Raw genomic sequence first — 13,769 nt, forward strand, 5'->3', positions numbered from 1 at the left:
GCTGTAAAAAAGTTTTAAAGCCTACCAGTTAATTGTAGAAACAAACTGTATTTGAATAATCAGCGCTTGTTTGAAATGGTAAATCGAGTTGGAACTGCGATCGTCGCTGTGCCGCGCGTGCTTGAGTCCGCGGGAGTGCGCACATGGTCACCTGCGAGGGATGTTGTGGCCGCCCCACGTGATGATGATCGTGTACTTCCCGGGCGCCGCGGGGCAGTACTTGAACTCGAAGACGCCATCGCCGATGTCTGTGCGCTTCACCGCCTCGTCCGTGCCACCTGCAGGAGAGGCGAGGGGAAGGAACGCCCATCGGGTCGTGAACTCTCCACCGTGACCCCCACTCTCTCCTCCGGATGCAGTCTCAATGAGTGGAGGCATGCAGTGGTCATGGTGATGGATAGAGAAAGAGAGAAAGGTATAAAAACCGAACCGGTAGCCGCCATTCACCACCAAGTGGCGGTGGATTCATCACAGCGCTTGTGCCAGGCTAGATGCACATGGAGGCCGTCACGTGATTTGTGGATGGCTCGCGCTGCTGGCAGGATTTCACGGAACAGACCCGGGTGCCATGAGTTGACTGAGATGACTGGCAGGTGTACCAGCTGTGCCAAAATCTCTGCATTTTACCTGCCTGTCACTTTGCTAGTTGTTGCGAGCATTGCTTACGCACACACGCACAAGCGCATCCTTGGCCGCAAGCAGCTTAATTTTATTTGTCTCGTCGGCAGGGCGCGGCCACTCACGCGGTCCGCGGATGGTGACATCGAGCTCTTCTGTGCCGGCGCCCTTGCTGTGCACGCGGAAGTCGGCGTGTTCCTTGACGCACACTCCCTTGGACTGCAGCCCGCGACCTCACGCGCGGCACGCGCTCGGGTTGCAGGCTGCACACACAAACGAACACAAAAAACAATGATAAAGATCCCCCGTATAGCCTTAACAGACCGTTGGGACAAGTGCTGTTAGCAAGCACCTTTGAAGGCCGGCATGGCACACGAGTGGGTGGGTTGCCAACACCACGCCCGGCCAATTTTGTCTCCCCAGTGGTGATGTTTACACACCACACCAGGTACTTATTTGAGGCTGAGTCGACATAGGGGAGGCCCAGGACCGGTTCAGATAATTGACACTGGTGTTGGCCGTGAGCGGGAATCGAACTCGGGTTGCCAGATTCGTAGCGCAGCGCGCTAACCGCTACATTACTGTTAGCGCATGCACATACAGACGCGCACGCACGTGCACACACAAAGATCTCTCGTGCAGCCATGAAGCTAGGACTGCTAGCAAATGTTTTTTAAGCGCCGTGCCGGATTCGTGATTGTGGTGGCAGTATGATGATGATGGTGGTATTGGAGTTTGGTTGTTGTTCGTGATGGTGCTGGTGGTGTCTGTGGTGATGGTATTAGTGCTGATTGAGGTGGCTTTGGTGGCGGTGTTCGTGATGGTTGTTGGTAGCGCTGTTGATAACGGTGTGCTGTTGGCACACACACACCCATCAGCTTCCAGGATTCGTGGAGGTCGACCAATCCAGGAAAGACGCCAGGGTTGGTGGTGGCCGGTGACCTGGGCCCGTGGCACTGGGTCCCACTGGAGATCTCCATCGCCAATGACGCCGCACGCAACGGTCAACGTCAAAGCGAAGTCCGACCTCGAGTGAACATTCAGGGCAACTGGTGCTCACCTCCAGTTTACAAGCCCTGAGGCGCTGGTGGATAATTCCACATTCCTTGTGGCAGGGGGTTGAGCCTATCCAGACGACAACTACATTTGACTTATCCCCACAAACTGGTGCTCGTTTTATTGACTCAGAGGATGATGGGCTGAGTGAACCCCCAACCAGGCGTGAGCTTGTAACCTGGTTGCAGTGACTATACAGTACCTTTATACAGTAGTGTACTATAGAAGAGAAAATCCCAAACCCCAACCAAATTCAACACGTTCCCTGTCAATAACCACAGCGTGGCCTTAAGAAGAAAAGAATGAAACAGGTGACATTTTGGACAACGGCCCTTATTCCTATGCTACGACAGGGCCATTTTGCCCGAAACATAACGTATCACACAAAGTGTGCCATTATATATACGTGCATACGAGCGTGTGTGCATGACCGCGTCTTTTGTGTGTGCATGTGTAACAGGTTCCGGAGACACTTGTAGAGGTAACTTCTTTATTACAACACAACACTCCAACAGTCCTGGTACTCTGCTACAGCTTAGGTACACAGCCTAGCTACACAGCCTAGATACTCTACTCTGGCTACGCTCCGGAACTCGCCCTCACAAGGTCGTAGCGTCGGGAGTTCCAGAGTCCCAGCGCTGGCTCTCGCAGCATCCCAGGGTCTTCAGATGGCTGGTCGTGGGTCTTGGGTCTTGAGTTACAACTCGCCCCGATCGTCCAGGGAGCTCCGCTTATATGCCCAGTCCCCAACGAGGGGTGGGGCCGTGTGCGCCACCAGACATCCCACAGAGCACACACAGCCCCCCCCGTTGGCGGCGCCCAGAGGCTTAAGCGTCTGGACCTCCTGGGAACCCAGCGCCTGGCGCCCAGGGGATTACGCGTCTGGACCCACCTGGGAACCCAGAGCCTACAGCAGCCCCTCCCTTCTTATGTCACTACATTACCCCCCTCTATGTAGCCTCCAGCCGTCCCGGCTGTCAATAATTAGAAAGTTTAAATTAACGAAAGGGAGAGAGAGAAGAAAAAAAATACGCGAGCTTCAACAGGAAAAGAAAAGAGAACAAGAAAGCAACCATAAATACCATAACCAACCTGTACAACTCTACACTATATACAAGCATAAATCAACAAAAAGGTGAAGCAATGACACGTGAACAAACGACCCGCGGCACACCTAGCCCTCCTCGGGATCCGCATAGAAAACGGGGAATTAACAACAACAAATATACAGATTCCGACGCGTTGGATGCACAACCAACACCGGTAATCGAACCGAAATCACACAATCACCGCATGGATGGCAGGGATCCACACCACCCTGCCAGCCTCCCATCCGTCAGGTGGAGAGAAGGCGAAGACCAACATGTCGAGCATCCCTCTACACGCACTTATCCGGACGTCTGTCTAAGTCCCGGGTCGAGAAGTCGTACTTCAGGGCCGACCCATGTACTGGGCAAAGAAGTCGCACTTCAGGGCTGCTCCAGTATCTACATTTTAAAAATATATATATAAAATTTACATGACACAAACAAAATAAATCTGCCTGCTCCTGTCCATAAATGGTGGCCGCACGCATGAACCGCATCTCCAAAAGGCATCTCGTGCTTGCGTCCCAGCAGCCCTCAATGAGGACCACCACCGACATTACATGTCAACCGTTTGCACCCCCCGCCTTTCCAACGTGGCGTCTCCATCCTAAAACCGCGCACGTCGGCCATATCGGGGGGGGACTTCAACCCAGTCTCTCTCCAAGACTCGCATCGCAGCATATAGCTGTACCGACCGATCAGAGACCCAACCTCTCTCCAAGACTCGCATCGCAGCATATAGCTGTACCGACCGATCTGAGACCCAACCTCTCTCCAAGACTCGCATCGCAGCATATAGCTGTACCGACCGATCTGAGACCCAACCTCTCTCCAAGACTCGCATCGCAGCATATAGCTGTACCGACCGATCTGAGACCCAACCTCTCTCCAAGACTCGCATCGCAGCATATAGCTGTACCGACCGATCTGAGACCCAACCGCTCTCCAAGACTCGCATCGCAGCATATAGCTGTACCGACCGATCTGAGACCCAACCTCTCTCCAAGACTCGCATCGCAGCGTATAGCTGTACCGACCGATCTGAGACCCAACCTCTCTCCAAGACTCGCATCGCAGCATATAGCTGTACCGACCGATCTGAGACCCAACCTCTCTCCAAGACTCGCATCGCAGCATATAGCTGTACCGACCGATCTGAGACCCAACCTCTCTCCAAGACTCGCATCGCAGCATATAGCTGTACCGACCGATCTGAGACCCAACCTCTCTCCAAGACTCGCATCGCAGCATATAGCTGTACCGACCGATCTGAGACCCAACCTCTCTCCAAGACTCGCATCGCAGCATATAGCTGTACCGACCGATCTGAGACCCAACCGCTCTCCAAGACTCGCATCGCAGCATATAGCTGTACCGACCGATCTGAGACCCAACCTCTCTCCAAGACTCGCATCGCAGCGTATAGCTGTACCGACCGATCTGAGACCCAACCTCTCTCCAAGACTCGCATCGCAGCGTATAGCTGTACCGACCGATCTGAGACCCAACCGCTCTCCAAGACTCGCATCGCAGCGTATAGCTGTACCGACCGATCTGAGACCCAACCGCTCTCCAAGACTCGCATCGCAGCATATAGCTGTACCGACCGATCTGAGACCCAACCGCTCTCCAAGACTCGCATCGCAGCATATAGCTGTACCGACCGATCTGAGACCCAACCGCTCTCCAAGACTCGCATCGCAGCATATAGCTGTACCGACCGATCTGAGACCCAACCTCTCTCCAAGACTCGCATCGCAGCATATAGCTGTACCGACCGATCTGAGACGACCCATTGTTCACTCCCTGCACAACATGCACCCTAACAACTGAGGGATACAGTCCCAACGTAACGGGACAACTACACCTGAACACCACGAATCTCCAGCCCACTGTTTCAACGCGCCTCGGAGTGTTTCAATCTCCGGGCCGTCAGGGTGAGCCTACTGCTCCAGACGTACCACGGAGGGTCTCAACCTCCGGGCCGTCAGGTCAAGCCGTCAGCCATAGCATGACGGGACCACACTCTCCGAGCCATGTGAGCACACAGCCCACTAGGCTAGACATGCCACGGAGTGTTTCAATCTCCGGGCTGTCAGGTCAAGCCGTCAGCCATAGCATGACGGGACCACACTCTCCGAGCCATGTGAGCACACAGCCCACTAGGCTAGACATGCCACGGAGTGTCTATCTCCGGGCTGTCAGGTCAAGCCGTCAGCCATAGCATGACGGGACCACAACTCTCGTGTTAGACACGCAACACCCGCTGGGACATCCTGGTCAGGATCTGCACCCCAAGATATTTGAGAGCCAGCATGACAATTCCAATCCTTGGCAGCATGTCACCATCTCAAGATAAATGCCCCATACAGTATATACATCGTTAACAATGACAGCACAAGCTATACATTAACAATCACGAACAAAGCTCAATATAAACCATACATTGTTAACAATCACAAGCAAAGTTTCGCACACACATTGACAACACTCACGAGCGAAGCTCCACACAGTTTACCCAACAACAGTCACGACTCCCCGACGACAACGAAGAAAATATCAACAAAAAAATCATTAATCCGGAGCGCGTAAATGTACGAAGTGTCAGGGGCCTGGTCTCCCGACCTCCAACCTTTGGCCAGAGCAGCACAGGCGGCGAGCAGCGTGTCGGTCCATGTGCCGGCCCTGGCGCCGGTTACAGTAAGAATGGCGCCCTCACTGTCCGGTCGCAGCGCTGATGACGCGGCGTGCTAGGTTGCCAACAGCTGTCACCCGGCGGTGAGGGACGCAGCGCTGATGACGCGGCGTCGTCGGGTTGGCACACGCTGGGCCCGGAAGTGATGTCGCTCCCAGCGGTCACTGCTCCTCTGGTGGAAGTGACGACACACCCGGAAGTATCCCTCACATCCGTGGGGGGAATGGCGGCGGCGGGCTCGGGCGAGCGCCGCGCCTCCTCTCTCCCTCCCGTCGCCATCGGCCGCGAGCACCGCATCTCGCCCCGGAGGGAGGCGGTGGCGCAGAGCACCTCTGCGAGGCGAAGCAGCGCCTCCTCCATCTCTGCTCCCGACGCTGGAAAGGGGACGGTCGGCGGAGCAGACAGCTGCTTAGCCGGCGGTGCGGCGTTGTTGTCGGCCGGCGGTGCAGCATCGCTGTCGGCCGGCGTTGGCCGCCCCATCGCTGCCTGCTCTTCTTCATCGCCGTCAGGACTGAAGGTACGTGGTTCACCTCTTGTCTCTATTGCCACTTCTGACGCCAAATGTAACAGGTTCCGGAGACACTTGTAGAGGTAACTTCTTTATTACAACACAACACTCCAACAGTCCTGGTACTCTGCTACAGCTTAGGTACACAGCCTAGCTACACAGCCTAGATACTCTACTCTGGCTACGCTCCGGAACTCGCCCTCACAAGGTCGTAGCGTCGGGAGTTCCAGAGTCCCAGCGCTGGCTCTCGCAGCATCCCAGGGTCTTCAGATGGCTGGTCGTGGGTCTTGGGTCTTGAGTTACAACTCGCCCCGATCGTCCAGGGAGCTCCGCTTATATGCCCAGTCCCCAACGAGGGGTGGGGCCGTGTGCGCCACCAGACATCCCACAGAGCACACACAGCCCCCCCCGTTGGCGGCGCCCAGAGGCTTAAGCGTCTGGACCTCCTGGGAACCCAGCGCCTGGCGCCCAGGGGATTACGCGTCTGGACCCACCTGGGAACCCAGAGCCTACAGCAGCCCCTCCCTTCTTATGTCACTACATTACCCCCCTCTATGTAGCCTCCAGCCGTCCCGGCTGTCAATAATTAGAAAGTTTAAATTAACGAAAGGGAGAGAGAGAAGAAAAAAAATACGCGAGCTTCAACAGGAAAAGAAAAGAGAACAAGAAAGCAACCATAAATACCATAACCAACCTGTACAACTCTACACTATATACAAGCATAAATCAACAAAAAGGTGAAGCAATGACACGTGAACAAACGACCCGCGGCACACCTAGCCCTCCTCGGGATCCGCATAGAAAACGGGGAATTAACAACAACAAATATACAGATTCCGACGCGTTGGATGCACAACCAACACCGGTAATCGAACCGAAATCACACAATCGCCTCCCATCCGTCAGGTGGAGAGAAGGCGAAGACCAACATGTCGAGCATCCCTCTACACGCACTTATCCGGACGTCTGTCTAAGTCCCGGGTCGAGAAGTCGTACTTCAGGGCCGACCCATGTACTGGGCAAAGAAGTCGCACTTCAGGGCTGCTCCAGTATCTACATTTTAAAAATATATATATAAAATTTACATGACACAAACAAAATAAATCTGCCTGCTCCTGTCCATAAATGGTGGCCGCACGCATGAACCGCATCTCCAAAAGGCATCCCGTGCTTGCGTCCCAGCAGCCCTCAATGAGGACCACCACCGACATTACATGTCAACCGTTTGCACCCCCCGCCTTTCCAACGTGGCGTCTCCATCCTAAAACCGCGCACGTCGGCCATATCGGGGGGGACTTCAACCCAGTCTCTCTCCAAGACTCGCATCGCAGCGTATAGCTGTACCGACCGATCTGAGACCCAACCTCTCTCCAAGACTCGCATCGCAGCATATAGCTGTACCGACCGATCTGAGACCCAACCTCTCTCCAAGACTCGCATCGCAGCATATAGCTGTACCGACCGATCTGAGACCCAACCTCTCTCCAAGACTCGCATCGCAGCATATAGCTGTACCGACCGATCTGAGACCCAACCTCTCTCCAAGACTCGCATCGCAGCATAAAGCTGTACCGACCGATCTGAGACCCAACCGCTCTCCAAGACTCGCATCGCAGCATATAGCTGTACCGACCGATCTGAGACCCAACCTCTCTCCAAGACTCGCATCGCAGCGTATAGCTGTACCGACCGATCTGAGACCCAACCTCTCTCCAAGACTCGCATCGCAGCGTATAGCTGTACCGACCGATCTGAGACCCAACCGCTCTCCAAGACTCGCATCGCAGCGTATAGCTGTACCGACCGATCTGAGACCCAACCGCTCTCCAAGACTCGCATCGCAGCATATAGCTGTACCGACCGATCTGAGACCCAACCGCTCTCCAAGACTCGCATCGCAGCATATAGCTGTACCGACCGATCTGAGACCCAACCGCTCTCCAAGACTCGCATCGCAGCATATAGCTGTACCGACCGATCTGAGACCCAACCTCTCTCCAAGACTCGCATCACAGCGTATAGCTGTACCGACCGATCTGAAACGACCCATTGTTCACTCCCTGCACAACATGCACCCTAACAACTGAGGGATACAGTCCCAACGTAACGGGACAACTACACCTGAACACCACGAATCTCCAGCCCACTGTTTCAACGCGCCTCGGAGTGTTTCAATCTCCAGGCCGTCAGGGTGAGCCTACTGCTCCAGACGTACCACGGAGGGTCTCAACCTCCGGGCCGTCAGGTCAAGCCGTCAGCCATAGCATGATGGGACCACACTCTCCGAGCCATGTGAGCACACAGCCCACTAGGCTAGACATGCCACGGAGTGTTTCAATCTCCGGGCTGTCAGGTCAAGCCGTCAGCCATAGCATGACGGGACCACACTCTCCGAGCCATGTGAGCACACAGCCCACTAGGCTAGACATGCCACGGAGTGTCTATCTCCGGGCTGTCAGGTCAAGCCGTCAGCCATAGCATGACGGGACCACAACTCTCGTGTTAGACACGCAACACCCGCTGGGACATCCTGGTCAGGATCTGCACCCCAAGATATTTGAGAGCCAGCATGACAATTCCAATCCTTGGCAGCATGTCACCATCTCAAGATAAATGCCCCATACAGTATATACATCGTTAACAATGACAGCACAAGCTATACATTAACAATCACGAACAAAGCTCAATATAAACCATACATTGTTAACAATCACAAGCAAAGTTTCGCACACACATTGACAACACTCACGAGCGAAGCTCCACACAGTTTACCCAACAACAGTCACGACTCCCCGACGACAACGAAGAAAATATCAACAAAAAAATCATTAATCCAGAGCGCGTAAATGTACGAAGTGTCAGGGGCCTGGTCTCCCGACCTCCAACCTTTGGCCAGAGCAGCACAGGCGGCGAGCAGCGTGTCGGTCCATGTGCCGGCCCCGGCGCCGGTTACAGTAAGAATGGCGCCCTCACTGTCCGGTCGCAGCGCTGATGACGCGGCGTGCTAGGTTGCCAACAGCTGTCACCCGGCGGTGAGGGACGCAGCGCTGATGACGCGGCGTCGTCGGGTTGGCACACGCTGGGCCCGGAAGTGATGTCGCTCCCAGCGGTCACTGCTCCTCTGGTGGAAGTGACGACACACCCGGAAGTATCCCTCACATCCGTGGGGGGAATGGCGGCGGCGGGCTCGGGCGAGCGCCGCGCCTCCTCTCTCCCTCCCGCCGCCATCGGCCGCGAGCACCGCATCTCGCCCCAGAGGGAGGCGGTGGCGCAGAGCACCTCTGCGAGGCGAAGCAGCGCCTCCTCCATCTCTGCTCCCAACGCTGGAAAGGGGACGGTCGGCGGAGCAGACAGCTGCTTAGCCGGCGGTGCGGCGTTGTTGTCGGCCGGCGGTGCAGCATCGCTGTCGGCCGGCGTTGGCCGCCCCATCGCTGCCTGCTCTTCTTCATCGCCGTCAGGACTGAAGGTACGTGGTTCACCTCTTGTCTCCATTGCCACTTCTGACGCCAAATGTAACAGGTTCCGGAGACACTTGTAGAGGTAACTTCTTTATTACAACACAACACTCCAACAGTCCTGGTACTCTGCTACAGCTTAGGTACACAGCCTAGCTACACAGCCTAGATACTCTACTCTGGCTATGCTCCGGAACTCGCCCTCACAAGGTCGTAGCGTCGGGAGTTCCAGAGTCCCAGCGCTGGCTCTCGCAGCATCCCAGGGTCTTCAGATGGCTGGTCGTGGGTCTTGGGTCTTGAGTTACAACTCGCCCCGATCGTCCAGGGAGCTCCGCTTATATGCCCAGTCCCCAACGAGGGGTGGGGCCGTGTGCGCCACCAGACATCCCACAGAGCACACACAGCCCCCCCCGTTGGCGGTGCCCAGAGGCTTAAGCGTCTGGACCTCCTGGGAACCCAGCGCCTGGCGCCCAGGGGATTACGCGTCTGGACCCACCTGGGAACCCAGAGCCTACAGCAGCCCCTCCCTTCTTATGTCACTACACATGCAGCTGTGCATGTGTGTGGCCGTGCATCTGCACGTCTCACCAAGCGTGCCGACCTCTGTCCCCATGGCCTCCACCACGAAGTTTGCCGATATCCCGACAATGCCGGTCTCAAGGCCGGGCCTCCAGGCCCGCACCTTCTGGGTGCCGGCCTCCACCTCCACGATCACCTCGAAGGGGCTGGTGCAGCAAAACGTACATCACTCATTTATTCCTGTGCCTTCATTACAACGAGGCTGAGAGTCTCCCTTTCACAGCAGAGTTAGGACAAAGCAGTCTTGAAGGTAGAAAAAAGTCATGGATTCCGTAACGCTGTCAAACTCAATCGTTTGTTCTCAGAAATGTCGGATTAGCGATGATAACGTTACCGTGCGAGCCGCACAACGAGATGTCGCACGCGGCGTGACGCGTGACCGTCCGACAGTCCACGCGTCTAGGCCCGATTCTTTTTTTATTCATCTGGAAATCGGGAGCACCTACCTGCTGTGCACTAAGTTCACAAACAGGATCGTTTCCTGGAGGGCTGTAAAAAAGTTTTAAAGCCTACCAGTTAATTGTAGAAACAAACTGTATTTGAATAATCAGCGCTTGTTTGAAATGGTAAATCGAGTTGGAACTGCGATCGTCGCTGTGCCGCGCGTGCTTGAGTCCGCGGGAGCGCGCACATGGTCACCTGCGAGGGATGTTGTGGCCGCCCCACGTGATGATGATCGTGTACTTCTCGGGCGCCGCGGGGCAGTACTTGAACTCGAAGACGCCATCGCCGATGTCTGTGCGCTTCACCGCCTCGTCCGTGCCACCTGCAGGAGAGGCGAGGGGAAGGAACGCCCATCGGGTCGTGAACTCTCCACCGTGACCCCCACTCTCTCCTCCGGATGCAGTCTCAATGAGTGGAGGCATGCAGTGGTCATGGTGATGGATGGAGAAAGAGAGAAAGGTATAAAAACCGAACCGGTAGCCGCCATTCACCACCAAGTGGCGGTGGATTCATCACAGCGCTTGTGCCAGGCTAGATGCACATGGAGGCCGTCACGTGATTTGTGGATGGCTCACGCTGCTGGCAGGATTTCACGGAACAGACCCGGGTGCCATGAGTTGACTGAGATGACTGGCAGGTGTACCAGCTGTGCCAAAATCTCTGCATTTTACCTGCCTGTCACTTTGCTAGTTGTTGCGAGCATTGCTTACGCACACACGCACAAGCGCATCCTTGGCCGCAAGCAGCTTAATTTTATTTGTCTCGTCGGCAGGGCGCGGCCACTCACGCGGTCCGCGGATGGTGACATCGAGCTCTTCTGTGCCGGCGCCCTTGCTGTGCACGCGGAAGTCGGCGTGTTCCTTGACGCACACTCCCTTGGACTGCAGCCCGCGACCTCACGCGCGGCACGCGCTCGGGTTGCAGGCTGCACACACAAACGAACACAAAAAACAATGATAAAGATCCCCCGTATAGCCTTAACAGACCGTTGGGACAAGTGCTGTTAGCAAGCACCTTTGAAGGCCGGCATGGCACACGAGTGGGTGGGTTGCCAACACCACGCCCGGCCAATTTTGTCTCCCCAGTGGTGATGTTTACACACCACACCAGGTACTTATTTGAGGCTGAGTCGACATAGGGGAGGCCCAGGACCGGTTCAGATAATTGACACTGGTGTTGGCCGTGACCGGGAATCGAACTCGGGTTGCCAGATTCGTAGCGCAGCGCGCTAACCGCTACATTACTGTTAGCGCATGCACATACAGACGCGCACGCACGTGCACACACAAAGATCTCTCGTGCAGCCATGAAGCCAGGACTGCTAGCAAATGTTTTTTAAGCGCCGTGCCGGATTCGTGATTGTGGTGGCAGTATGATGATGATGGTGGTATTGGAGTTTGGTTGTTGTTCGCGATGGTGCTGGTGGTGTCTGTGGTGATGGTATTAGTGCTGATTGAGGTGGCTTTGGTGGCGGTGTTCGTGATGGTTGTTGGTAGCGCTGTTGATAACGGTGTGCTGTTGGCACATACACACCCATCAGCTTCCAGGATTCGTGGAGGTCGACCAATCCAGGAAAGACGCCAGGGTTGGTGGTGGCCGGTGACCTGGGCCCGTGGCACTGGGTCCCACTGGAGATCTCCATCGCCAATGACGCCGCACGCAACGGTCAACGTCAAAGCGAAGTCCGACCTCGAGTGAACATTCAGGGCAACTGGTGCTCACCTCCAGTTTACAAGCCCTGAGGCGCTGGTGGATAATTCCACATTCCTTGTGGCAGGGGGTTGAGCCTATCCAGACGACAACTACATTTGACTTATCCCCACAAACTGGTGCTCGTTTTATTGACTCAGAGGATGATGGGCTGAGTGAACCCCCAACCAGGCGTGAGCTTGTAACCTGGTTGCAGTGACTATACAGTACCTTTATACAGTAGTGTACTATAGAAGAGAAAATCCCAAACCCCAACCAAATTCAACACGTTCCCTGTCAATAACCACAGCGTGGCCTTAAGAAGAAAAGAATGAAACAGGTGACATTTTGGACAACGGCCCTTATTCCTATGCTACGACAGGGCCATTTTGCCCGAAACATCACGTATCACACAAAGTGTGCCATTATATATACGTGCATACGAGCGTGTGTGCATGACCGCGTCTTTTGTGTGTGCATGCAGCTGTGCATGTGTGTGGCCGTGCATCTGCACGTCTCACCAAGTGTGCCGACCTCTGTCCCCATGGCCTCCACCACGAAGTTTGCCGATATCCCGACAACGCTGGTCTCAAGGCCGGGCCTCCAGGCCCGCACCTTCTGGGTGCCGGCCTCCACCTCCACGATCACCTCGAAGGGGCTGGTGCAGCAAAACGTACATCACTCATTTATTCCTGTGCCTTCATTACAACGAGGCTGAGAGTCTCCCTTTCACAGCAGAGTTAGGACAAAGCAGTCTTGAAGGTAGAAAAAAGTCATGGATTCCGTAACGCTGTCAAACTCAATCGTTTGTTCTCAGAAATGTCGGATTAGCGATGATAACGTTACCGTGCGAGCCGCACAACGAGATGTCGCACGCGGCGTGACGCGTGACCGTCCGACAGTCCACGCGTCTAGGCCCGATTCTTTTTTTATTCATCTGGAAATCGGGAGCACCTACCTGCTGTGCACTAAGTTCACAAACAGGATCGTTTCCTGGAGGGCTGTAAAAAAGTTTTAAAGCCTACCAGTTAATTGTAGAAACAAACTGTATTTGAATAATCAGCGCTTGTTTGAAATGGTAAATCGAGTTGGAACTGCGATCGTCGCTGTGCCGCGCGTGCTTGAGTCCGCGGGAGCGCGCACATGGTCACCTGCGAGGGATGTTGTGGCCGCCCCACGTGATGATGATCGTGTACTTCCCGGGCGCCGCGGGGCAGTACTTGAACTCGAAGACGCCATCGCCGATGTCTGTGCGCTTCACCGCCTCGTCCGTGCCACCTGCAGGAGAGGCGAGGGGAAGGAACGCCCATCGGGTCGTGAACTCTCCACCGTGACCCCCACTCTCTCCTCCGGATGCAGTCTCAATGAGTGGAGGCATGCAGTGGTCATGGTGATGGATAGAGAAAGAGAGAGAGGTATAAAAACCGAACCGGTAGCCGCCATTCACCACCAAGTGGCGGTGGATTCATCACAGCGCTTGTGCCAGGCTAGATGCACATGGAGGCCGTCACGTGATTTGTGGATGGCTCGCGCTGCTGGCAGGATTTCACGGAACAGACCCGGGTGCCATGAGTTGACTGAGATGACTGGCAGGTGTACCAGCTGTGCCAAAATCTCTGCATTTTACCTGCCTGTCA

The 13,769-nt window shown here is 55.2% G+C and overlaps 1 pseudogene; it reads right to left on the reverse strand.

Moving 5' to 3' along the window:
* The window catches only part of LOC133347981 (filamin-C-like), an 83,404-nt pseudogene that overhangs the window by 62,974 nt on the left and 6,661 nt on the right, over nucleotides 1-13,769 (reverse strand).

Source organism: Lethenteron reissneri, chromosome 26 (assembly GCF_015708825.2).
Source record: "Lethenteron reissneri isolate LAM-NWPU_2019-01 chromosome 26, ASM1570882v1, whole genome shotgun sequence".
Taxonomy (NCBI): Eukaryota; Metazoa; Chordata; class Hyperoartia; order Petromyzontiformes; family Petromyzontidae; genus Lethenteron; species Lethenteron reissneri.